This window comes from Amblyraja radiata, chromosome 38 (genome assembly GCF_010909765.2).
Source record: "Amblyraja radiata isolate CabotCenter1 chromosome 38, sAmbRad1.1.pri, whole genome shotgun sequence".
Taxonomy (NCBI): Eukaryota; Metazoa; Chordata; class Chondrichthyes; order Rajiformes; family Rajidae; genus Amblyraja; species Amblyraja radiata.
This window is the reverse complement of record NC_045993.1, coordinates 18192703-18217979: the sequence shown is the minus strand read 5'-3', so window position 1 is coordinate 18217979 and position 25277 is coordinate 18192703. Positions and strand designations below refer to the sequence as shown.

The window sequence follows — 25277 nt, the reverse complement described above, 5'->3', positions numbered from 1 at the left end:
GAATAGCGTGAAACAAAATGGAACATTGTTTGCTATCAAACAATTTGGGGCTTGTTTCAAAATGGCCGACTTTTGCGGAGGGCGAGAAAATGGGTTTAAGGTGAAGGGGAAAAGATTTAATAGGAACATGAGAGGTAATTTTTCAACACAGGTGCATGGACCGAGCTGCCGGAGGAGGTAATTGTGGCTGGGACAATCACAACACATGGACAGGTACATGGATGTGACTATGACTATAAGTGGGAGGCTATAGAGGGAGTGTTGCAGAGCAGACTCAGGGATCTCGGAGAAGAGCTACACCGTTCCCTGAAAGTGGCGTCTCACACACACACCATTAACAAATATTCCCTTCTCCCTCTTCTGAAATACTGGTGTTCGGAGTAAGGAGAAAGGGGGAGAAAGGGAGAGGGGAGAAAGAGAGGGGGGGGGGAGGGTGGGGAGAGAGAGGGGGGAGAGAAAAGAGGGGAGAGAAAGGGAGGAGTCGGAGGCGAGAAAGAGGGGAGAGAGAGAGGGGAGAGAGAAGGGGGAGAGAGAGAGGGGGAGAGTGAGAGGGGGGAGAGAGATAGGGAGAAAGAGGGAAGGGAGAGATCCCTTTATCCTGTATCTGTTCTCTGGGGGCGGCTCGATTGTAATCATGTGTTGTCTTTCCGCTGACTGGATAGCACGCAACAAAAAAAGCTTTCCACTGTACCTCGCTACACGTGACAATAAAGTCAAATAAAGAAGGGGATAGAGGGGAGAGAGAGAGGGGGGAGAGATGGAGAGAAAGAGGGGAGAGGGAGAGTGGAAAGAGGGAGACGGGAGAGGGGGACGAGAGTGAGGGGGAGAGAAATCGGGGAGAAAGAGATGGGAGAGAGCGAGTGAGAGAAGGGGTGGGAGAGAGAGGGGAAAGAGAGAGAGAGAGTTGCTCACTGAAAAAAAAGACTAAAAATGACATAGGCCGTGTGAAGAGTGGGTTGTTTTTCTTTCCAGAGGGGGGGGGGGGGGCGTTAGTGTGCAAGGAAACAAGGAAACAATTACTGGGTCCTAAGAATGTACTGCATCTCTCAACCTATGTCATTGTCAGAGGGACACAAAGACGGGGAGAGGGGATGTAGCGGCCAGAGGGAAGAGGGTTTTAGAGACGGGGAGAGCGGGTGTAGGGGCCGGAGGGGAGGGGGTTACAGACACGGGCACGAGGTGATTTTGTCAAACTCTGATCAAGAGTTTTAAAACTTCCCCTCTGTTTCCCTAACCTCCACTATCCCGCCATCCCCCTGGATTCTCCAGTGGTCGTCACGGCGACTCCCATCTCTCCCCTCAGCCCAACAACGTGGAAACAGGCCCTTCGGCCCAACTTGCCCACCTGCCTTCGATCCTGACCACGGGTGTTGTCTGCCCGGGACTGACAGCAGGAAGATCCGGCGGTGAATGTCAGGAGCCGGCGCCCGGAGCTGGGAGACTGTGGCCGTCTCTGGGATGGTTTTGGTCGCCTAATTATAGGAAGGATGTCAACAAAATAGAGAGAGTACAGAGGAGATTTACTAGAATGTTGCCTGGGTTTCAGCAACTAAGTTACAGAGAAAGGTTGAACAAGTTAGGTCTTTATTCTTTGGAGCGCAGAAGGTTAAGGGGGGACTTGATAGAGGTCTTTAAAATGATGAGAGGGATAGACAGAGTTGACGTGGATAAACGTTTTCCATTGAGAGTAGGGAAGATTCAAACAGGGGGACATGACGAGAATTAAGGGACAGAAGTTTAGGGGTAACATGAGGGGAAACTTCTTTACTCAGAGAGTGGTAGCTGTGTGGAATGAGCTTCCAGTGGAAGTGGTGGAGGCAGGTTCGATTGTATCATTTAAATATAAATTGGATAGGTATATGGATGGGAAAGGGTTATGGTCTGAGTGTAGGTAGCTGGGACTAGGGGAAAATAAGTGTTCGGCACGGACTTGAAAGGCCGAGATGGCCTGTTTCTTTGCTGTAATTGTTATATGGTTATATGGATGCGCTCAGGGTGCGGATTTATTAATGAGCCCGAGCACTGAGGTGAGTGGATATTTCACCGCGCTCTTCACCTGCTCCCTGAACTTGGACTGGGTCACAGCGTAAATAAATGTGTTGGTGCAGCAGCTGAGATTACTCAGCAAATAACCGACGTTGTGAAAGATCAATTCAGAATCATTCAGATTATTTCCAATTCCTGTGATCTGATAATAGACGAAGTTTACCACCAGCGTCAGCCACAGGAGGATGAAGCTGCCGGAGACGGTGAAGAGTAAAACCACTGACCTCCTCCTGCTCTCCATCTCCGGGTCACTGCCGTTCTCCCCCTTGCTCTCACCCCTCAACCCCTTACGGACCCGACTGGCCACTAAAATGTGGCGGACTGTCAGAGCGTTGAGCAGCAGGATTACAGCGAAAGGGAGGAACGGAGTTACAACCGTGTCGATCCAGTCATACGCCACCCACCCGGGGTCAGTGAAATAACTGTCCACATTTCTACAGCCCCACGGGACATTGTCGATGAATGACCGCGGTTCATTTGTGAAGTAACGGGGAAGGTTTTTCAGACAGAGCAGAGCGCCGGCTGTTGCCAGAAACACAGCCGCCGTTTTCCCGCTGCAATATTTAGTTTTCAGCTTCTGGCAACAAATGGCGACAAAGCGATCAAAGGTGAAAGTGACGGTGAACCAGACAGAACATTTTATTGCTGCTGTCTGAAGTACATGGATAACACTGCACACGGGGGTGATGGCCAGGAAACTCCAATTAAAGTAATGATATCGGAGATGATACTAAATGACCTCGGTGATGGCGACCAGTAGATCGGCCGCTGTCGTGGCCACCAGGTAGCGAGTGGTGCAGGTGGAGAGGCCGCACTTTCCCCGGGATAGGATCACAATCGCCACAAAATTCACAGCGGAAAGACAAGGGAACGGACACTGGGCATTTACTCAACACGGTCTCCGGGGCTGAACACCAGCTCGACTTTTAGCTAAAAAGTAAAAAGTAAATTATCCTTTATTGTCATTCAGACTTTTCAGTCTGAACGAAATTTGGTGACTTGCAGTCATAACATAGAATAAAATAACAAAACAAAACACACAATAAACACAGATTTAACATCCACCACAGTGAGTCCACCAGACACCTCCTCACTGTGATGGAAGGCAAAAGTCTTCAAGTCCTTGTCTCCAGGCGATCCAGGCTTCCGATGTTGTGACCCCGCCAGGTGATGGTATGTCCAGTGGCCGCACCCGAGCCGAAGCTGCCACCCTCCAGTCCAGCGGACGAAGCTGTTGTTGCGAGAGCTCAGGAGAACAGGTCACCATCCTGTGACCTGAGAGCTCCCGACGATGTCGTCCACTAGGCCCGCTGCCAAGCCTCCGAAGTTGGGTCGCCACCGCCGCAACGCCGCCACAGCCCTGAAGTCGGCCAGCCTCGCGTTGGTAAGTCCAGGTTGGCTCTGCCTCTGGAGCTTCGAGGTCGGTCCCAGTTGGAGGCCGCCAGCTCCGCATTAGGCCTCAGCGCAGACGGAGACGGAGACGGAGGATACGACAGGAAAATGTCGCAATCCCCCGAAGGAAGAATTTCTCCCCCCCCCCCACACACACCCACACACACACCCACACACACACACATACACACACACACCCACACACACATACACACACACACATACACACACACACACACACACACACACACACACACACACACACACACACGCGCGCGCGCACGCACACGCACACGCACACACACACACACACGCACACATACGCCACATACGCACACACACACGCACACACGCACACACACACACACACTAATACACAAACACACACACACAAACACACACACACACACTAACATACGCACACACACACACACACACACACACACACACGCACTAGCACACACACGCACACACACACACACACACACACGCACACATACGCCACATACGCACACACACACACACACACACGCACACACGCACACACACACACACACTAACATACACACGCACACACGCACACACACACACACACACTAACATACGTACACACACACACACACATACACACACACACACACACACATACGCACACACACACACACACTAACATACGCACACACACACACACACACACACATACACACACACACACACACACACACACACTGACATACGCACACACACACACACACACACGCACACACGCACACACACACACACACTAACATACGCACACACACACTCACACACACAAAACACACATACACACACACGCGCACGCACGTACGCACACACACACACACACACACACACACACACACACACAACTAAAATAAACTGAAATAAACTAAAACAACAGGACAAAGTAAAAAAAAAAAAGAAAAGACAACGGACTGCAGCGCAGCGCCGACACATCCGAAAGGTCAGGAGTGTCGGAGTTGGTGCGTGGCTGCAAGTTTAACAATGTCAGAGCCGGCTCCGACTGTGCCCGACCGGCTTCAGGGGAGAAGAGATAAGGCGACGGGCAGACGGGGTAAAGGGAGGAGAGAAACGAGCAGCCACCCGCAACAATAGTTGGAATGGTCCTTTCTATTGTTAACCCTGCTCACAGTCTCTGTTGGGGCCGCTTTCACAGACAACCGCTCTGGGAACTCGGCATCTGATGGAGGCTTCCAGAGGGAGGGCAGGGACAACTTAGCAACTCCGGCAGCAGAGTGGCTCCGTTAACGGATTCATTCCACAGTGAGTTCAGTTCGATAACAACACACGCCGGTAGATCCGCGGCCACTGGTCCAGGACATCGATCCAATTATTGACCAACAGACTGTCGGTGAAATCCGACTGTGACAGACAGACAGATTCCACAGTGAGACACAGTGTCTCACTCTGATCAATAACTCAGACACAGTGAACTTCACAATGTAAACCCCTCCCTCCCAGTCACATTATCCCAGAGAGCTGCCTGTCCCGAGCACTGGGACAACTCTGGGCAAGGTCCGACTGAAGGCAAAAACAACATTCTAGTGGGTCCCGGTAGCGAGAGAAAAAGAGGTTTAGTTTCGGCAGTTTGAAATACGAAAATCTCAGCGTTAATTCAAAAATGTTTAAATTAAGAGGATTGATTTACTTCACATATTATTGTACAACGGTCATCAGTTGTGGACCTTGTAACATAACGAGAATCAGGTCAACATCTGTTAACACTCGGAGTTATACGACTCAAATTGTTCTGCTCACTTACTAGGGACTCCAACGACAGCAATTATTACATACAAGATTTTCTCCACCTTGTCATATTCCAAAATATTTCCCCCCATTTTCTCTGTCCAGCGACGTGTCCCCGTGAGCCACCGGTAAAGTCTCGGAATGAAATGCAAGGGTAGAACATTCCCCGAGATTTTATACTCTTTTCCGTACCACCGGGACTGTAAAGTTTCAACAGAGTTTAAAAATAGAGATTCTGAAATTATTCGTAAACAGATGACATCAGCCGAGTGAAATCCCCGCTGTGACAGGTAAAGATTTATTCAGGGAATTGTGGCGATAGACACTGAGGGACGGAAATTGGGAGTGGCGGCATTGTTCCAGCAAATGGGATATTGTTTCAAACTCCATCTGACCCAACTCTCCACCTCATGTTGTTTGTCTGGTTTCCATCAATCCATTTCACTCAGCAAGGCAATGCCAAATTCCAAGGGCCCATCCGGGCTTCTGGTGCCCAATTTGAATGTGGACGAGGCGACCTTTGTCCACAGGTTGAGGAATTAGTTCTACAGATCGCCTCTGGCTAAAATGCCCCCTCCACTCTGTTTCGCCATTCAATATGATCGCGGATCATCTAACTGTAACCTCAACCCCACACCCCCGGCGACACGGGGAACCATTCACTCCTTGCTTGCCCGGAATGGACCTGACTTTGCCCTGAGACAAAAACATTCTCTGCCTTCACCAGCTCTGAGGAGGATGGACCCAAAGACTCGCGACACTCAGAGAACAGAAACATTGCCACCTCAGGATTGTCCTAACCTTAGATGAAACGAATGAATCAGCACAGTTCCCTCCTCCTTTCTCTCTCCCTCCATCCTTTCTGCTGTCACTCTCGCTGACCTGTCACCCTCCTACCCTCTCCATCCTCTCTGCGCCGCCCTCTCTCTGTCAGCCTCTCTCCCCTTACCCCTCCCTACCCTCTCACTCTCACTGCATCTCTCCCTCCGTTTATCTGTATCTCTCTGACCCTTCCCTTTCTCCCTTTTACCAACCCACTCGCTTTGACCTCCCATCTCTTCATCTTCCCACTCCCTTTAATAGTCCACTATCCCTCCATCTCTTCCCCTTTCGTCTTCTCCGCTGTTTCTCCCTTTCATCATTGTACTCCCCATCTGTCTCTCTCCATTTCCCCAACTCTCCTCCTGCTCGCCCCCACGTCTCTCTCCAGTCCCTTTCTTGGGAAGTACGGTTAAAACGGTTAGCCACCATGGGATGTAACAGCTGTCTCAATACCCATTCCCTCACATTCCTGCAGCTCTTCCAGGTGACACAGATGTTCACCTGCACTTCCTCTAATCCCATCTGCTGCATGCGGTGTTTACAAGCGGGTCAAGCGTAGACTCGGCGACCATTTTGCCGAACACTCAATTCCCCCTTTCTTAGATCTGAAGCGGCACTTCATTTTTTCTTCATTTTCTGTTATTCTTTCAATTATTTGCCGGGGAGAGGTCATAAGTATTTCTAACCAGTGTTAATATAAGATAAAAAATAACAAATGAATGCATCTTCACCTGCAGTATTTGCAAGCGTAGATAGAGCAGCAAGATGGAGTTTGTGCTCATTACAGATTAGATTAATTATGGATATCGAACTTGAGTTAACCCTTTATAGTCGAACTTTGGAAATAAAAAGAAAGGATTCTTTATTTTACATCATATCAAATGTAAAATATAGCGGTCAGAATAATGGGATATCACTGCTTATCCAGACACATCACAGATCATTTATTTGTATCACCCATTCCATCTCACATAACATCCAGTTCCCAGTTCCGTCCCTCACTGCGCAGATATATTTTCACCGGTGACACCATTAAGAACATTTGTCTCGTGCTGAGCCATTGTCGAAGATTGGACATGTTGTAGGTTACCTATCCATGGGTTACCCATTGGGCACAACAGCTGTACTAATAATATTAATAAGTGTGATTAACCTGATTGGTCTTGAAGTGAATTTGTTCTCCGATTCCAGCACAGAGATCCATGGACAAGTGAGGAATATCTTACCACACCAATTGCTCACTCAACCTTCAGTTATAGAGTCTCACAACGTGGAATAGCGCCCTTTGGCCCAACTTGCCCACATCGGCCAACATGTCTAATTTACACTAGTCCCACCTGCCTGCGATCCACCCATATTCCTCTAAACATGTCCACCCCTCCCCCCCACAACAGTCTGAAGAAGGGTCTCGACCCAAAACGTCACCTATTCCTTCTCTCCATAGATGCTGCTTCATCCGCTGAGTTTCTCCAGCACTTTTGTTCTACCTTGGATTTTCCAGCATCTGCAGTTCCTTCTTAAACATGTCCTATCGATGTATCTGTCTAAATGTTCCTTAAACGTTGCGATAGTACTGGCCTCAACAACCTCTTCTGTCAGATTGTTCCATACACCCACCACCCTTTGTATGAAAAGTTACCCCCCACCCCGCCCCCCTCATATTAAACATATGCCTTCTTGTTGTTGATTCTCCTACACTGTGCGTCTAGCCCATCTATTTCTCTGGGGATTTTGGTCACCTGTAAAAGATCCTCCTGCGCACCAAGGAAAAAGTACTAGCGAGCTGAATATCTCCCTCTAGACCAGACTATCGAGTTCTGACAGAATCTACGTAAAACTTCTCTACGCCATTTCCATGCCTGACACCATCTTTCTTTTTTAATGGTGCCCGGAACTGAACAAAATACTCTAAATGCGGCATCAGCAACCTCTGATACAACTGCAACATGACCTCCCAACAACTATGCTCAATGCTCTGACCGATGAAGGCCAATGTGTCGAAAGCATTTTTGACCCCCCTATCTACCTCTGACCCACGCATCTACCTATGTTCAATGCACTGTGTACCTGTCATCCTAGCTCTACAGTTCATTCACCCTTTTGCCTCAGTTCCAGCTCCTCAGTACTAATATCTCTGAACTTACTGATGGCAAGAATTTTATTGTCCTATACAGGGACACATGACAATAAACTCACTTGAACTTGTTTCACTTCCCATCTGCGTCCGATTCTGAAAACACACTGCTGCTGAACATAGAAATAAAGAAAAATCAAGACTTCACTGCTCGTCCAAATGCAGGGCTCTCCTCAGTTGCACTTCAATTATCTGCGAGGCCCTTTGGTGTATTTCTGGTCACCATATTATCGACATGCTGTTCCATTGCCAGAGGCTGTGCGGAGCAGATTCACCAGGATGTTATCTGGAATGGACACCGTTAGTTAGTAGACAGGTTCCATTTGGTGGGATTGGTCTCCTTGGAGCGCAGGAGGATGACGGGTTATCTTACAGCGGTGTATAAGATCACGAGAAAAATAGATTGGGTAGATCCAGAGAGTAGGAGAATCGAGGTAAAGAGGACATAGGCTTAAGGTGAAGGGGAAAATAATTCATAGGAATCTGAGGGGTACATTTTTCACACAATGGGTGGTGGATGTGTGGAACAAGATGCCAGAGGAGGTCGTTGAGGCAGGGACTACACATTTATTTATGAAACTGTTAGACAGGTGCATGAATAGGACAGGTTTGGAGAAATATGGACCAAATGCGGGCCGGTGGGACTAGTGTAGATGGGGCATATTGGCCAGCGTGGGCAAGTTGGGCCAACGGGCCTGTTTCCACACCATATCTCTCTGTGGCTATATGACGTTATGGAGTGCCTCTGAGATGGATTATTAGAGCAGCTTGTACTGGAGCCTACCAGGGACAATGCAATTCTGGATTTAATGTTGCGTAATGAACCAGATTTGATCAAGGAACTCGAGGTTAAGGAGCCATTAGGTGACCATAATATATTAAGTTTTAATCTACAATTTGAGAGGGAGAAGGGAAAATCAGAAGTGTCAGTGTAACAGTTGAACAAAGGAGACTATGGGGCCATGAGGGAGGAGCTGGCCAAAGTTGAGTAGAAAGATACCCTAGCTGGGATGACAGATGAAGAACAATGGCAGGTATTTCAAGGAATAATGCAGAAGGTGCAGTATCAGTTCATTCCAACCATGAAGTAAGATTCTGAGGGAAGTCAAGGACAGTATAAAAATAAAAGAGAAGTATACCATAGCAATGAAGAGCGGGAAGCAAGAGGATTGGGAATTTTTTAAAGAGCAACAGAAGATAACTAAAAAGGCAATACGGAGAGAAAAGATGAGGTACGACGGTAAGCTAGCTAAGAATATAAAGGAGGATAGTAAACGCTTCTTAAGGTATGTGAAAAGGAAAAAAAATAGTTAAGGCAGCAAAAATAGTGATGACAGAAACAGGTGAATTGATTATGTGGAAGAAGGAAATGGCAGACGAATTCACCAGGTACTTTGGATCCATCTTCACTGAAGAAGACACAAACAATCTTCCTGATGTACTAGTGGCCAGAGGAACTGGGGTGACGGAGGAACTGAAGGAAATCCACATTAGGCAGGAAATGGTGTTGGATAGACTGATGGGACTGAAGGCTGATAAATCCCCATCTGCATCCCAGGGTATTTAAGGAAGTGGCACTAGAAATCATGGATGCATTGGTGATCATTTTCCAATATTCCAGAGATTCAGGATCAGTTCCTGTGGATTGGAGGGTAGCTAATTTTATCCCACTTTTTAAGAAAAGCGGGAGAGAGAAAACTGGGAATTATAGACCAGTTAGCCTGACATCGGTGGTGGGGAAGATGCTGGAGTCAATTATAAAAGATGATATAGCCGAACATTTGGATAGCAGTAGCAAGATCGGTCCGAGTCAGCATGGATTTACGATGGGGAAATCATGCTTGAGTAATCTTCTGGAATTTTTGGAGGATGTAACTAGGGAAATGGACAAGGGAGAGACAGTGGATGTAGTGTACCTGGACTTTCAGAAAGCATTTGATAAGGTCCCACATCTGAGATTAGTGGGCAAAAGTACGGCACATGGTATTGGGGGAAGAGTGCTGACATGGATAGAGAAGTGGTTGGCAGACAGGAAACAAAGATTGGGGATTAACGGGTCCCTTTCCAAATTGCAGGCAGTGACTAGTGGGGTACCACAAGGTTCAGTGCTGCGACCACAGTTATTTAAAATATATATCAATGATTTAGATGAAGGGATTAAAAGTAACATTAGCAAATTTGCAGATGACACAAAGCTGGGTGGCAGTTGAACTGTGAGGAGGATGGTATGAGAATGCAGGGTGACTTGGACAGGGTGGGTCAGTGGGCAGATGCAGTTTAATGTGGATAAATGTGAGGTTATACACTTTGGTGTCAAAAACAGGAAGGGAGATTATTATCTAAATGATGTCAAGTTGGGAAGGGGAAGTACAATGGGACCGGGGGTCCTTGTTCATTAGTCATTGAAAGTAAACATGCAGGTACAGAAGGCAGTGAAGAAAGCGAATGGCATGTTGGCCTTTCTTAACAAGAGGAGTTGAGAAAAGGAGCAAAGAGGTCCTTCTGCAGTTGTACAGGGCCATAGTGAGACCACACCTTGAGTATTGTGTACGGTTTTGGTCCCCTAATTTGTGGAAGGACATTCTTGCTATTGAGGGAGTGCAGCGTAGGTTCACCAGGTTAATTCCCGGGATGGCGGGACTGTCATCTGGGAGAATGGAGCGGCTGGGCTTGTATACTCTAGAATTTAAAAGGATGAGAGGGTTTCTTATTGAAACATACAAGATTATTAAGGTTTTGGACACGCTATAGGCAGGAAATATGTTCCCAACGAAAAGGTTAAATGCTTTTAAATATATAAAGATACTAGACCAAGTGCAGACCCGTTGGGTCTGTTTCCCCAACGTGCGGTTGTGGGAGGGAGGCGGCATGCAGCGTCACACACACTAACTATCCCCCCCCCCCCCGCACTCACGCTAATTACCCCCCTTGATATTATATGAATATTATTAATTTGCTCCTTTTACCCAATAACCACCCTATCTACTGACGCATAGCCCCAAACTTGCAGTCACATCTAGAGAGAGGGGAAGGGGGGGGGGGGTAGAGAGTGAGGGCAGAGAGAGAAGGGGCAGAGACAGGGAGAGCGAGAGTCACAGAGAGAGGGGCAAGAGGGATGGGGGGTGGGGAGAGGAGAAGAGGGGTGGTGGGAGGGGGAAAGGTGGGGGAGGAGATAGAGATGTGAGAGTTGAAAGGTGTAATAGAGAGAGAGTGAAGGTAGAGGCCGAGGATAGATAAGTCTATAATATCGACGCTAGCGCGATCTAGCGATAGATTCTAGAGCTTATCGAGATATCCATCTCTCTACGCACGCTAGCGCTCTCTCTATCTCGCTTCTCGCTGCTCTATCTGGCTCTCGCGCTCGCGCTTATATCTCTCGCTCGATCGCGCTCGCTAGCTATAGCGCTCGCTGCGCTCTCTCTCTATCACGCTCTCTCTTCCTCTTTTCCTCTCTGTTCTAGAGGAGTAATCAGTATATCTAAGATAGAGAGTGCCTTTTTACTTCCCACCAAACCGAAACAACCATTTGCAGGCAGTGCTTTTTACTTCCAACTACCCCATATATTTCATTTAAAACCACATTATGGGTACTCACAGCTGTGGAGACATTTGTTCAGTGTCATTCAGAGCTCTGATTGAGGCACACCACTTGCAGAGACTGATTGAGGCACACCACTTCCTGGTTTTATAGTCCCTCTCCCTCCCTCCAGCAGGGGCAGCAGAGAGAATGGGGAATTTTGTAAAAGCATATCTCTGTCATATTTCATCGATGGGAAAAATCCTCGGCACACATGCGGCGGAGGGGGGCTCTGAGCAAGGTGGCCAAAAATGACGGCCGTAGGTGGTGGCGTTCTCTCGGAAATCGCAGCACAGATCGCCAAAACCGGTCAAGAACAGAGTTTTAGTAATATAGATATTATGGGATCCTGGACTAGGTTATAGCTTATATTTTGTCTCAAGCAGGGCTTCTCCGGTAGATTGATAAGAGAGAGAGACAAGTCCAGGCTTGCCTCAGGTTAATGTATATTGAGACAATGACCGGTACTGCTACCTTCAGGTAGAAGGTACAGGAGCCTGAAGACTGCAACAACCAGGTTCAGGAATAGCTACTTCCCCACAGCCATCAGGCTATTAAACCTGGCTCGGACAAAACTCTGATTATTAATAACCACTTTCTGTTATTTGCACTTTACCAGTTTATTTATTCATGTGTGTATATATTTATATCATGGTATATGGACACATTTATCTGTTTTGTAGTAAATGCCTACTATTTTCTGTGTGCTTAAGCAAAGCAAGAATTTCATTGTCCAATACAGGGACACATGACAATAAACTCACTTGAACTTGAACTTGAACTTGAAATGTGTCTAACAATTGATAAGAGAGACTAGCTCAGAGTCGTCGGCTGGTGATGTGTTTTGACTGAATCTTGTGACCTCTTCAAAATGTGATGAAGTGATGTAGCCATGACTAATGTGATTAACTGACACACTGTATATAAACACGTTGCAAAGCTCTGTTCATTGAAGTGGTGGCGCGGGGAAGTCAAATGTCTGTGTTGCTTACTTATAACCATATAACCATATAACAATTACAGCACGGAAACAGGCCATCTCGGCCCTACAAGTCCGTGCCGAACAACTTTTTTCCCTTAGTCCCACCTGCCTGCACTCATACCATAACCCTCCATTCCCTTCTCATCCATATGCCTATCCAATTTATTTTTAAATGATACCAACGAACCTGCCTCCACCACTTCTACTGGAAGCTCATTCCACACCGCTACCACTCTCTGAGTAAAGAAGTTCCCCCTCATGTTACCCCTAAACTTCTGTCCCTTAATTCTGAAGTCATGTCCTCTCGTTTGAATCTTCCCTATTCTCAAAGGGAAAAGCTTGTCCACATCAACTCTGTCTATCCCTCTCATCATTTTAAAGACCTCTATCAAGTCCCCCCTTAACCTTCTGCGCTCCAGAGAATAAAGACCTAACTTATTCAACCTTTCTCTGTAACTTAGTTGTTGAAACCCAGGCAACATTCTAGTAAATCTCCTCTGTACTCTCTATTTTGTTGACATCCTTCCTATAATTGGGCGACCAAAATTGTACACCATACTCCAGATTTGGTCTCACCAATGCCTTGTACAATTTTAACATTACATCCCAGCTTCTATACTCAATGCTCTGATTTATAAAGGCTAGCATACCAAAAGCTTTCTTTACCACCCTATCTATATGAGATTCCACCTTCAAGGAACTATGCACGGTTATTCCCAGATCCCTCTGTTCAACTGTATTCTTCAATTCCCTACCATTTACCATGTACGTCCTATTTTGATTTGTCCTGCCAAGGTGTAGCACCTCACATTTATCAGCATTAAACTCCATCTGCCATCTTTCAGCCCATTCTTCCAAATGGCCTAAATCACTCCGTAGACTTTGGAAATCCTCTTCATTATCCACAACACCCCCTATCTTGGTATCATCTGCATACTTACTAATCCAATTTACCACACCTTCATCCAGATCATTGATGTACATGACAAACAACAAAGGACCCAACACAGATCCCTGAGGCACCCCACTAGTCACCTGCCTCCAACCCGACAAACAGCCATCCACCATTACCCTCTGGCTTCTCCCATTCAGCCACTGTTGAATCCATCTTGCTACTCCTGCATTTATACCCAACAGTTGAACCTTCTTAACCAACCTTCCATGAGGAACCTTGTCAAAGGCCTCACTAAAGTCCATATAGACAACATCCACTGCTTTACCCTCGTCAATTTCCCTAGTAACCTCTTCAAAAAATTCAAGAAGATTAGTCAAACATGACCTTCCAGGCACAAATCCAGGTTGACTGTTCCTAATCAGACCCTGTTTATCCAGATGCTTATATATATATTATCTCTAAGTATCTTTTCCATTAATTTGCCCACCACTGAAGTCAAACTAGCAGGTCTATAATTACTAGGTTTACTTTTAGAACCCTTTTTAAACAATGGAACAACATGCGCAGTACGCCAATCCTCGGGGACTATTCCCGTTTCTAATGACATTTGAAATATTTCTGTCATAGCCCCTGCTATTTCTACACTAACTTCCCTCAATGTCCTAGGGAATATCCTGTCAGGACCTGGAGACTTATCCACTTTTATATTTTTCAAAAGTGTCAGTACTTCTTTTACTTTGAAACTCATAGTATCCATAGCTACTCTACTAGTTTCCCTTACCTCACATAATTCAATATCCTTCTCCTTGGTGAATACCGAAGAAAATAAATTGTTCAATATCTCCCCCATCTCTTTTGGCTCTGCAGATAGCTGTCCACTCTGTCTCTCCAATGGACCAATTTTATCCCTCGTTATCCTTTTGCTATTAATATAGCTGTAGAAACCCTTTGGATTTACTTTCACCTTACTTGCCAAAGCAACCTCATGTCTTCTTTTAGCTTTTCTAATTTCTTTCTTAAGATTCTTTTTACATTCCTTATACTCCTCAAGCACCTCATTTACTTCATGCTGCCTATAATTATTGTAGATCTCCCTCTTTTTCCGAACAAGATGTCCAATTTCCCTTGAAAACCAGGGCTCTTTCCAATGTTTACTGTTTCCTTTCAACCGAACAGGAACATAAAGATTCTGTACTCTTAAAATTTCCCCTTTAAATGTCCTCCATTTCTCTTCTACAACCTTCCCATAAAACAAAATGTCCCAGTTCACTCCTTTTAAATCATTTCACATCTCATCAAAGTTAGCCTTTCTCCAATCAAAAATCTCAACCCTAGGTCCAGTTCTGACCCTCTCCATAATTATATTGAAACTAATGGTATTGTGATCACTGGACCCGAAGTGCTCCCCAACGCATACTTCCGCCACCTGTCCCGTCTCATTTCCTAACAGGAGGTCCAGCACTGCCCCTCCTCTAGTAGGTACCTCTATGTATTGCTGCAAAAAACTATCCTGCACACATTTTACAAATTCCAAACCATCCAGCCCATTTACAGAATGTGTTTCCCAGTCTATGTGTGGAAAGTTGAAATCTCCCACAATCACTACCTTGTGCTTACTACTAATATCCGCTATCTCCTTACATATTTGCTCTTCCAATTCTCGATCCCCATTTGGCGGTCTATAATACACCCCTATAAGTGTTGCTACACCTTTCCAACTTCTCAGTTCCACCCAAATATCCTCCCTAGATGAGCCCTCCAATCTATCCTGCCACCTACTTGACTGGTGTATCCCCGTCACTTCTCGGCCGTTGATCAGTAAAGCTTGAGTTGGTCTACCTAACGTTTTTGTGAGTTGTCCGTTTATTAAGAAGTAAACCTTTTCATTTGTTGGGGGAGTCCAGAACCAGGGGGCACAGTTTAAGAATAAGGGGTAAGGCATTTAGAACGGAGATGAGGAAACACTTTTTCACACAGAATTGTGAGTCTGTGGAATTCTCTGCCTTAGTGAAGACCAGTTCTCTGGATACGTTCTAGAGAAAGCTTGATAGGGTTCTTAAAGATAGCGGTGTCAGGGGATATGGGGAGAAGGCAGGAACGGGGTACTGATTGTGGATAATCAGGCATGATCACATTGAATGGCGGTGCTGGCTCGAAGGGCCGAATGGCCTATTCCTGCACCTATTGTCTATTATCTTCTCTCACAGCCTTTACTGTTCTTGCCTTCTGCGACCTGTGGATTTCAACATCGAGGAGCTCGCAGCCTCGGGCACAGACCGATGTCGGGAAGCTCCAGAGTCGCAGGAGGTTCGACTAGCCCCGACCCGGGGTCCGATTGCCCGGAGCAGGGAGCCGAGATCCCCCCGATGCAGGAACTTGATCACCCCGATGCGGAGGGCCCGAACGCCAGCTACGGGAGCGAAGATCTCCCCGACAACGAAAGTTTCAAGTGCCCTGACCGCGGGAGAAGGAAGAAGGGAAGAGTTTGTACGTTTTTTTTCACCTTCTATCACAGTGAGGAATGTGATGGATGTTAATGTTAAAATATATGTTGTGTGTCTTGGTGCTTGTTATTGATATGACTGCATGGCAAATCAAATTCCTTGTATGTTGCAAAATATACTTGGATAATAAATAGTGATTATGATTAGGCCATTCGGCCCATCGAGTCTGCTCCACCATTCAATAATAACGGATCTATCTCTCCCTCTCAACCCCATTCTCCTGCCTTCTCCCCATAACCCGACACCCGTATTAATCAGGAACATGTCAATCTGTGCTTTAAATGGCGCGGCACAGTGGTACTGCGGTAGAATTGCTGCCTCACAACGCCAGCGACCCAGGTTCCATCCTGACTACGGATGCTGTCTGTATGGAGTTTGTACGTTATCCTCGTGATCTGCGTGGGTTTTCTCCGGGTGCTCCGATTTCCTCCCGCATTCCAAAGACGTACAGGTTTGCAGATTAATTGGCTTCTGTGATGTGTGTAGGATGGAGCTAGTGAACGGTGTGATCGCTGATCGGCGAGGACTCGGTGGGCTGAAGGGTCTGTTTCCGCGCAATATCTCTAAAATCTAAACGATACTTGGTAAATTGGCCTCCACCGCCGTCTGTGATAATGAATTCCACAGATTTACCATCCTCTGGCTAAAGAAATTCCTCCTCAACTCCTTACTAAAGTGCATGGGTGGGAAACGGAGAGAGGATTAGGGGTCAGACGCGGGCATGTGGGACTAACTTCGACAGGCATGACTGTGTGTTTCTGTGCTGTGGGATTGACGGGGCTCAACAGGGTAGTCTTTTGATGCTTCAGCCTGCAGCAACCCAGGAGAACTGTTCCAGATGCTTCATTAGTTTGTTGTTCTGCACATCGACGGGGAGGCAATGACATTTACACGCAGCCGCCAGAGCAAACAGTGTACATACAGTGGTGATAAACGCAATAAATGCAATATCCAGTGCAGAACGGTGCAAGATTGCGTTGCAGAAAGCCCGGGGTAGCTAGGATGAGATGGGCCGAAGGGCCTGTCTCTGGGCAGGGTGGCCATCGCGCGGTCCGTGTGGAGTTTGCACGCTCCATGGTGTTAAAGTCCACAGGCCCCGCGGATGGAGCTCTTCACAGGCGATTCTGTGGAAAGGATCGCAGGCTCCGTGATGCTAAAGTCCGTGCGCCCGCGGCTTGAAGCGCTTGAAATTGAGCAATATGGTGCATACTGTAGTGAGTCTTTTAACTTACACTTGAATGCAATATATATGCTTTAAATTGGATTGGAGCGTTTTTGAAAGGGGGAGGCTGTGCGATCACTGATCATTGGCCTTGGGAGTACCCGGTGAGGGACTGGAGCAACCGAGTGGGGAGAGGGTGTGGAAGAAGGGTGTGTCCCCTCCCAGGGTAGGAACTTTTTGAAATTTGATGTATTAAAATCATGTTTTAGTGCACTGTAGAAGTATGATTCCAATGTTTTTTGTATGAAGTATTTTTAAGAGGTAACTTTTTGAGGGGTAACTTTATCCACACAAAGGGTGATGGGTGTATGGAACAAGCTGCCAGAGGAGGTAGTTGAGGCAGGGACCATCCCAACATTTAAGAAAATGTTGGACTGATACATGGATAGGACAGGTTTGGAGGTATGGACCAAAAGTAGGTAGCGTAGCTGGGACATGTTGGCGGGTGTGGGCAAGTTGCGCCGAAGGGCCTGTTTTCACACTGTATCACTCTATGACTACATTATATCTCCACCATGCATGAATGCTTCAAAATCAAGTGATCGAGTTTTATTGCCATATACTCAAGCATAGAAACATAGAAATTAGGTGCAGGAATAGGCCATCGGCCCTTCGAGCCAGCACTGCCATTCAATATGATCATGACTATTCATCTAAAATCTGTACCTCTCCTGTTTTTTCCCCATATCCCTTAATGTCGTTAGCCCCAAGAACTAAATGTAACTCTCTCTTGAAAACATCCAGTGAATTGGCCTGCACTGCCTTCTGCGGCAGAGAATTCCACAGATTCACAACTCTCTGCATGAAGAAAGTTGGTCCTCATCTCAGTCCTAACTGCCCCCCCCCCCTTTATTCTTAAACTGTGACCCATGGTTCTGAACGCCCCAACATCGGGAACATTTTTTCTGCAGTTACAGTAAGTGAAAATCTAGCAGGCAAGCAGGATGCTTTCACCAACCACCCCCATTTGAAGTCCACTATCTTCCATCGTTTCTACCCAGTGCTTGGTACTTACTTCCAGCAGCCACTGGTTGTCCTCCAGGATGCACCGAGCCGCAGCCTGATCCATGCCGGTCACCTGGGCGAATTCGGTAAAGAGACTCTCAAGGCAGCGGTGCAACGCTTCGATGCCTCCGACGGCCCGGGACTCTTACACTGAGGCTGCTCCATGGCCGGAGCTGCAGTGAGCGACTCGCCAGCCCGGCAAACACTCGCCAACCCCGCTCCCCGTCCGCATCTGTCCCTGCCACTGCTTCTGCTTCCAACACCCGCGGCCCATGCAGTTGATATGAGTTTTGAAATTTTCGTTGATCACAGAATTTCTCACAAGAGCGTAAGAAATTTGTGATCATCGTGAGAAATTGGTGAAATGCGTGATTCTCACGCTCAATGCATGGGAGTTGGCAGCCCTGCCTCTCTATCCCCCTCTCCCCCTCCACCTCTCTCTCTCTCCACCCTCTCTCCACCTCTCTTTATCTCCCCTCTCTCTCTCCCACCTCACTCTCATCCCTCTCTCTCTCTCTCTCCCCTCTCTTCCGCTCTCCTCTCAACCCCCCTCTCTCTCCCCTCCCCCTCTCTTTCCCCTCTCTCCCTTTGTCTCTCCTCTCACCCCCTCTCTCTCCCCTGTCCTCCCCTCTCACTCTCTCCCCTTCCCTATCTCTTCTCTCCCCCCCTCTCTCTCCCCACCTCACTCTTCCCCCATCTCTCCCCCCCTCCCCTAAATCTCTCCCCTCTTTCCCCTAACTCTCTCTCCCCTCTCTTCCCCTAACTCTCTCTCCTCTCTGTTTCCCCTAATTCTCTCTCCCCCTCTCTTTCTTCTCTATCTCCCCCTCTCCACATACTCTTCCCTCTCTCTCTGTCTCTCCTCTCACTTCTCTCTCTTCCATCCCTCTCTCATCTATCTCTCCTCCTCTCTCTCCATCTCTCTCTCCTCCATTTCTCCCTCCCACCTCACTCTCCCCCTTGCTCTCTCTCCCCTCTCTCTTTCTCCTGTCTCTATCTCATCTTTGAGAGATGCCACTAGGGGCTCTGCACTGACGGCAGCCTCTGCCTCCAGCCTGTTTGTCCTTTCAATCTTTTTTTTAATTTTTAGTTAGTTTAAAATCTGTTTTGGGGGGAAACCTTAACTTTTCTATGTGGGGGAGGGGGGCAGGGTAAGGGGGAAACAGTTTCCCAGTCGCTTCCTGGCGGGGACGCGACTATTTCTCCGAGTCGCGTCCTCGCTCCCCACCTCGCGGCTTACCGCCTGGATCGGAGTGGCCTTTCCTGCCGGGGACCAGGAACCGGACCAGAGCTTCAACAGCGGTGGCGCGGCGCTGGATTCACCACGGAGCGGGCGATGCCTACTTGGATCGCCGTTTGGAGCTCCGGAGCGTTGGGCCGCTGCTCCAACATCGTGGAGCACCGGTTTGGGAGAGCATCCAACGCGGGCGGCGCTGACCGTCATCACGGAGTCCTGGGGCCCTTTGCCGAGGGCCGCCAGCATCAGTCTCCGCCCCGCGGACTCCGGTAGGAGGTGGCCAACTCTGTTGTCCAGGCCGCTGAGGACGTCCCCCAGCCCTGATGTCGGTCTTACATCACCCCGGCGAGCGGGCCTGAACATCGGGCGGCCCGTAGCGGCGACTGCAGAGGGCTCGGGGATGCCCCGACCACGGGTGAACATTGGGGAACATTAGAGGAAGAGACTGACTTTGGTGCCTTCCCTCACAGTGGGAAAGTTTGATTCTGCTGTGTGGGGATGTTTTATGTTGAATTCTATCGTGTATTGTGTTCTTTATTTTTATTGTATGGCTGGATGGTAATCTCATTTAACTGTGCCATCTGGCACATGTGACAAATAAATGCATCTTGTATCTTGTATCTTTGCCCCCTCTCATCTCTCTTTCCCCCTCTCTCCCTCCTCTCTCTTTTACCTCCCCTCTCTCTTCCCCCTCTCTCTCGCATTCTCTCCTACCATCTCCTCCCTCTCCACCCCCTCTCTCTTCCCTCTCACCCCTCTCTCTCTTCCCCCCTTCTCCCACCTCACTCTCCCCTACCTCTCCCCCTCTCTCTCTCCATTCACTCCCCCCTGTCTCTCCTCTCCGTCTCCTCTCACCCCCTCTCTCTCTCCCCACTGTCTACCTGTCTCCTTCCCCTCTCTCTCTCTCTCCACCTCACTTTGAGAGTCTGTCCCTTCGGCACAGAGACTCTCGCGCAGCGGCGCGACGCTTCCGACGCCTCCGACGGCCCGGGACTCCGACGGCCCAGCTCTATGGCCGGAACTGCAGCGAGCGACTCGCCAACCCCGCAAACACACGCAGCCCGGCTCCCCGCATCTGTTCCCGCCGCTGGTTCTGCTCCCATCCCTTCCTCAGCCCCAGCTCTCCAACACCCGCGGACATAGAAACATAGAAAATAGATGCAGGAGTAGGCCATTCGGCCCTTCGAGCCTGCACCGCCATTCAATATGATCATGGCTGATCATTCAACTCAGTATCCTGTACCTGCCTTCTCTCCATACCCCCTGATCCCTTTAGCCACAAGGGCCACATCTAACTCCCTCTTAAATATAGCCAATGAACTGGCCTCAACTACCTTCTGCGGCAGAGAATTCCAGAGATTCACCACTCTCTGTGTGAAAAATGTTTTCCTCGTGCAGTTTATCCGAGTTTTGACATTTTCATTGATCACAGAATTTCTCACCACAGAGCGTGAGAAATTTCTGATCAGCATGAGGGCATGAGAGTTTGCTTGAGGGCGTCATTCTCACGCTCAAAGCAAGAGAGTTGGCAGCCCTGTTTAGATACTTAGGCTATTAAAAAAAAAAGCCTTTTCTTAAGAAATGGATAGATGGATAGATACACATCGATTCTTGCCTTAAAGGGAGTACAGAGAAGGTTCACCAGACTGATTTCTGGGATGTCAGGACTTTCATATGAAGAAAGACTGGATAGACTCGGCTTGTACTCGCTAGAATTTGAAAGATTGAGGGGGGTCTTATAGAAACTTACAAAATTCTTAGGGGGTTGGACAGGCTAGATGCAGGAAGATTGTTTCCGATGTTGGGGAAGTCCAGGACAAGGGGTCACTGTTTAAGGATAAAGGGGAAATCCTTTAGGACCGAGATGAGAAAAACATTTTTCACGCAGAGAGTGGTGAGTCTCTGGAACTCTCTGCCACAGAAGGTAGTTGAGGCCAGTTCATTGGCTATATTTAAGAGGGAGTTAGATGTGGCCCTTGTGGCAAAAGGGATCAGGGGGTATGGAGAGAAGGCAGGTAAAGGATACTGAGTTGGATGATCAGCCATGATCATATTGAATGGCGGTGCAGGCTCGAAGGGCCGAATGGGAAACACCTCCACCTATTTTCTACGTTTCTATGTTTAGATCTAGTAATTGAATTTAGATGAATTTAATTGATTTGATGAAACTGATGAATACGAATTTTTTGTGGATATTTACTATTTGTTTTAGCATTTAACTTTGATCATTTCCACCTTTTTTTCTAAAACTGCAAATAATAACTTGTTTCTGTTAATGTTGTTCAGTGTTTTTTTTTCCTTTACATTTTAAATAGATGTCTCCGAAGAAGAAATGTAGAATTGTCAATCCAAATGGCCAGCAAAAGAGACAGCATTCGCAGAGATGATCCGAATTTGGACTACTCCAAATGTGATAATCTACAGGACATTCTTAATTTTTTTAATCTCAAAATTTTGTGACATTACTACCTCTTGCAGCCATGTCTCTGTAATTCCCACAACATGTTGGATGATCAGCCATGATCATATTGAATGGCGGTGCAGGCTCGAAGGGCCGAATGGCCTACTCCTGCACCTAATTTCTATGTTTCTATGTTTCTATGTTTCTAACATCAAACTTGCCAAGCTCACCCACTTTATTCCTTATACTTCGTGCATTCATATATACTTTTAATCCATTACTCACCTCACCTTTCACATCGATTCCTATTTCACTTGGCCATGCTCTCCTCTCCCTTCCTGAGCTTTATGCCCCGTTAATTCTAGTGTCTTTCTTAACTTTTCCTAAACTCTCTTTCCCTTTAAATCCACCCTTGTATTTCCAATTTGTCTCCTCCCCCGTCCCCTCTATTTAGTTTAAACCCACCCGTGTAGCAGTGACAAACCAGAGAATGCTGGCCCCCGCCTCTTAAGTTGTAACCCGTCCAGTGACAAAGTTAGTTCAGCATTTTTTTTTGTGTCTACCTTCAGACTGAAGAAGAGTCACGACCCGAAATGTCGCCCAATTCCTTTTCTCCAGATATGCTGTCTGCCTGTCTGTCTGTCTGTCTGTCTGTCTGTCTGCCTGCCCGTCTGTCTGTCTGTCTGCCTGCCTGTCTGCCTGCCTGTCTGCCTGCCTGCCCGTCTGTCTGCCTGTCTGTCTGCCTGCCTGTCTGTCTGTCTGTCTGTCTGTCTGCCTGCCCGTCTGTCTGTCTGTCTGCCTGCCTGTCTGTCTGTCTGTCTGTCTGTCTGTCTGTCTGCCTGCCTGTCTGTCTGTCTGCCCGTCTGCCCGTCTGTCTGCCTGTCTGTCTGCCTGCCTGTCTGTTTGTCTGTCTGTCTGTCTGTCTGTCTGTCTGTCTGTCTGCCTGCCCGTCTGTCTGCCTGCCTGTCTGCCTGCCTGTCTGTCTGCCTGTCTGTCTGTCTGTCTGCCTGCCCGTCTGTCTGTCTGTCTGCCTGCCCGTCTGTCTGTCTGTCTGCCTGCCTGTCTGCCTGCCTGTCCCGCTGAGTTACTCCGGTATTTTGTGTCCCCCTTAGAAATAAAAAAAACCCCGCCATCTTGCAAATTCTTCCTGACGTACTGGCGGTGACGTCACGGCGCAGGGCCGTTGGGCGGAGCCGTTCGACGTCACGGCGCAGGGCGGACGTCACGGCGCAGGTCGGACGAGCGGACGGTTGGCTCGAAGGTTAGTTCCCGGACGCGGCTCCCTCCCCCCCTTCACCTCCCCTCCTCACCCCCCCTTCACCTCCCCTCCTCACCCCCCCTTCACCTCCCCTCCTCACCCCCCCTTCACCTCCCCTCCTCACCCCCCCTTCACCTCCCCTCCTCACCCCCCCCTTCACCTCCCCTCCTCACCCCCCCCTTCACCTCCCCTCCTCACCTCCCCTCCGCACCCCCCTTCACCTCCCGTCCTCACCCCCCTTCACCTCCCCTCCTCACCCCCCCTTCACCTCCCCTCCACACCCCCCCCCCTTCCCCTTCCCTCCTTCCCGCTCCCCCTACTCACCCTTCCTCACCCCCGCCCACTCCCCCCCACTTATCCCCTCCCCCCCACTACCCACCTCCCCCACCTTGTTTGTGTACCTGGATAGACACAAAAGGATAGAGGGTGTGAGCTACAGGAAGAGGTTGAGTAGGCTGGGTCTCTTATCCTTGGAGTGCAGGCGGATGAGGGGTGACCTTATAGAAGTGTATAAAATCATGAGGGGAATTGTCAATAGACAATAGGTGCAGGAGTAGGCCATTCGGCCCTTCGAGCCAATAGGGGAGTTGCACGAAAGGTCACTGGGTCATAGGGCTCGACGCACGGAGCCGCTAAATCCAACTGGAAGACATCCGGCACTTCCGGTATATGTTATTAATGCTAGAAACGCGTACTTTCCAACCTGTTAAAAACCGCCGAAATGTTGAATTTTTGCGCTGAAAAATACTGTGGGAGTCGGGGTAAGTGTGAGAGACATGCACCCAACTTTAGAATTCCAAACGTGAAGCGAAATGAAGGTATAGAGAAGAGAGAACTGATGGGACTACAGCAGCTAAAGTGCTTGGTAAACATTGAAAATATCGGGAATTATCGTGTTTGCTCACTGCATCTCATCACGTAAGGCATTATTTGTGTTTTTTCTTGATTCCTTTGGTATCTAAAAATTCTCAGAAGTGATAAATCTGGCTGTAAATTTTTCTTCAGATGCGTTTTCATTTTGTATGTAAAAACCCACGAGAACCATGGGCGATTTAAAAAAAATACAGCCAGATTTATCACTTCTTCAACCGAGATGAGGAAAACATTTTTCACACAGAGTGGTGAATCTCTGGAATTCTCTGCCACAGAAAGTAGTTGAGGCCAGTTCATTGGCTATATTTAAGAGGGAGTTAGATGTGGCCCTTGTGGCTAAAGGGATCAGGGGGTATGGAGAGAAGGCAGGTACAGGATACTGAGTTGGATGATCAGCCATGATCATATTGAATGGCGGTGCAGGCTCGAAGGGCCGAATGGCCTACTCCTGCACCTATTTTCTATGTTTCTATGTTTTACTGTGATCATGGCTGATCATCCACAATCAGTACCCTGTTTCTGCCTTCTCCCCATATCCCTTGACTGCTATATTTAAGAGCTCTATCGAACTCTCTCTTGAAACCCTCCAGAGAATTGGCCTCCACTGCCTCCTGAGGTAGAGAATTACACAGATTCACAACTCTGAGTGAAAATGTTTTTCCTCATCTCCGTTTTAACTGGCTTACTCCATATTCTTAAACTGTGGGTTCAAGAAGGACTGCAGATGCTGGAAAATCGAAGGTACACAAAAATGCTGGAGAAACTCAGCGGGTGCAGCAGCCTCTATTGAGCGAAGGAAATAGGCAACGTTTCGGGCCGAAACCCTTCTTCAGACTTAAACTGTGGCCCTGGTTCTGAACTCCCACAACATCGGGAACATGTTTCCTGCCTCTAGCGGGTCCAAACCCTAAAGGGCCTGTCCCACTTTCACGACCTCTGCCGAGTTTGCCCTTGACTCATACTCACAGCATGGTCGCCACGAGGTCGTAAGTAGGTCGTAGCAGGCCGTGATGCTAGTCGTAGGTACTCGTGGCATCAAGTAGGTCGGGGCGTTTTTTCTAGCATGATGAAAAATGTCCACGAGTAAAAAAGGTCATGAAAGTGGGACAGGCCCTTTAATAATCTTATATGTCTCAATAAGAGC

General features: G+C 48.0%; 1 long non-coding RNA gene across 1 annotated transcript; it reads left to right on the top strand.

Annotated features, from left to right (window-relative positions):
- Positions 1-624: 624 nt before the first annotated feature.
- Positions 625-7345, top strand: LOC116967097. Its single transcript, XR_004410138.1, has 3 exons — positions 625-636; positions 1603-1605; positions 7302-7345. It is a non-coding gene; the product is annotated as an uncharacterized LOC116967097 (long non-coding RNA).
- Positions 7346-25277: the final 17932 nt, after the last annotated feature.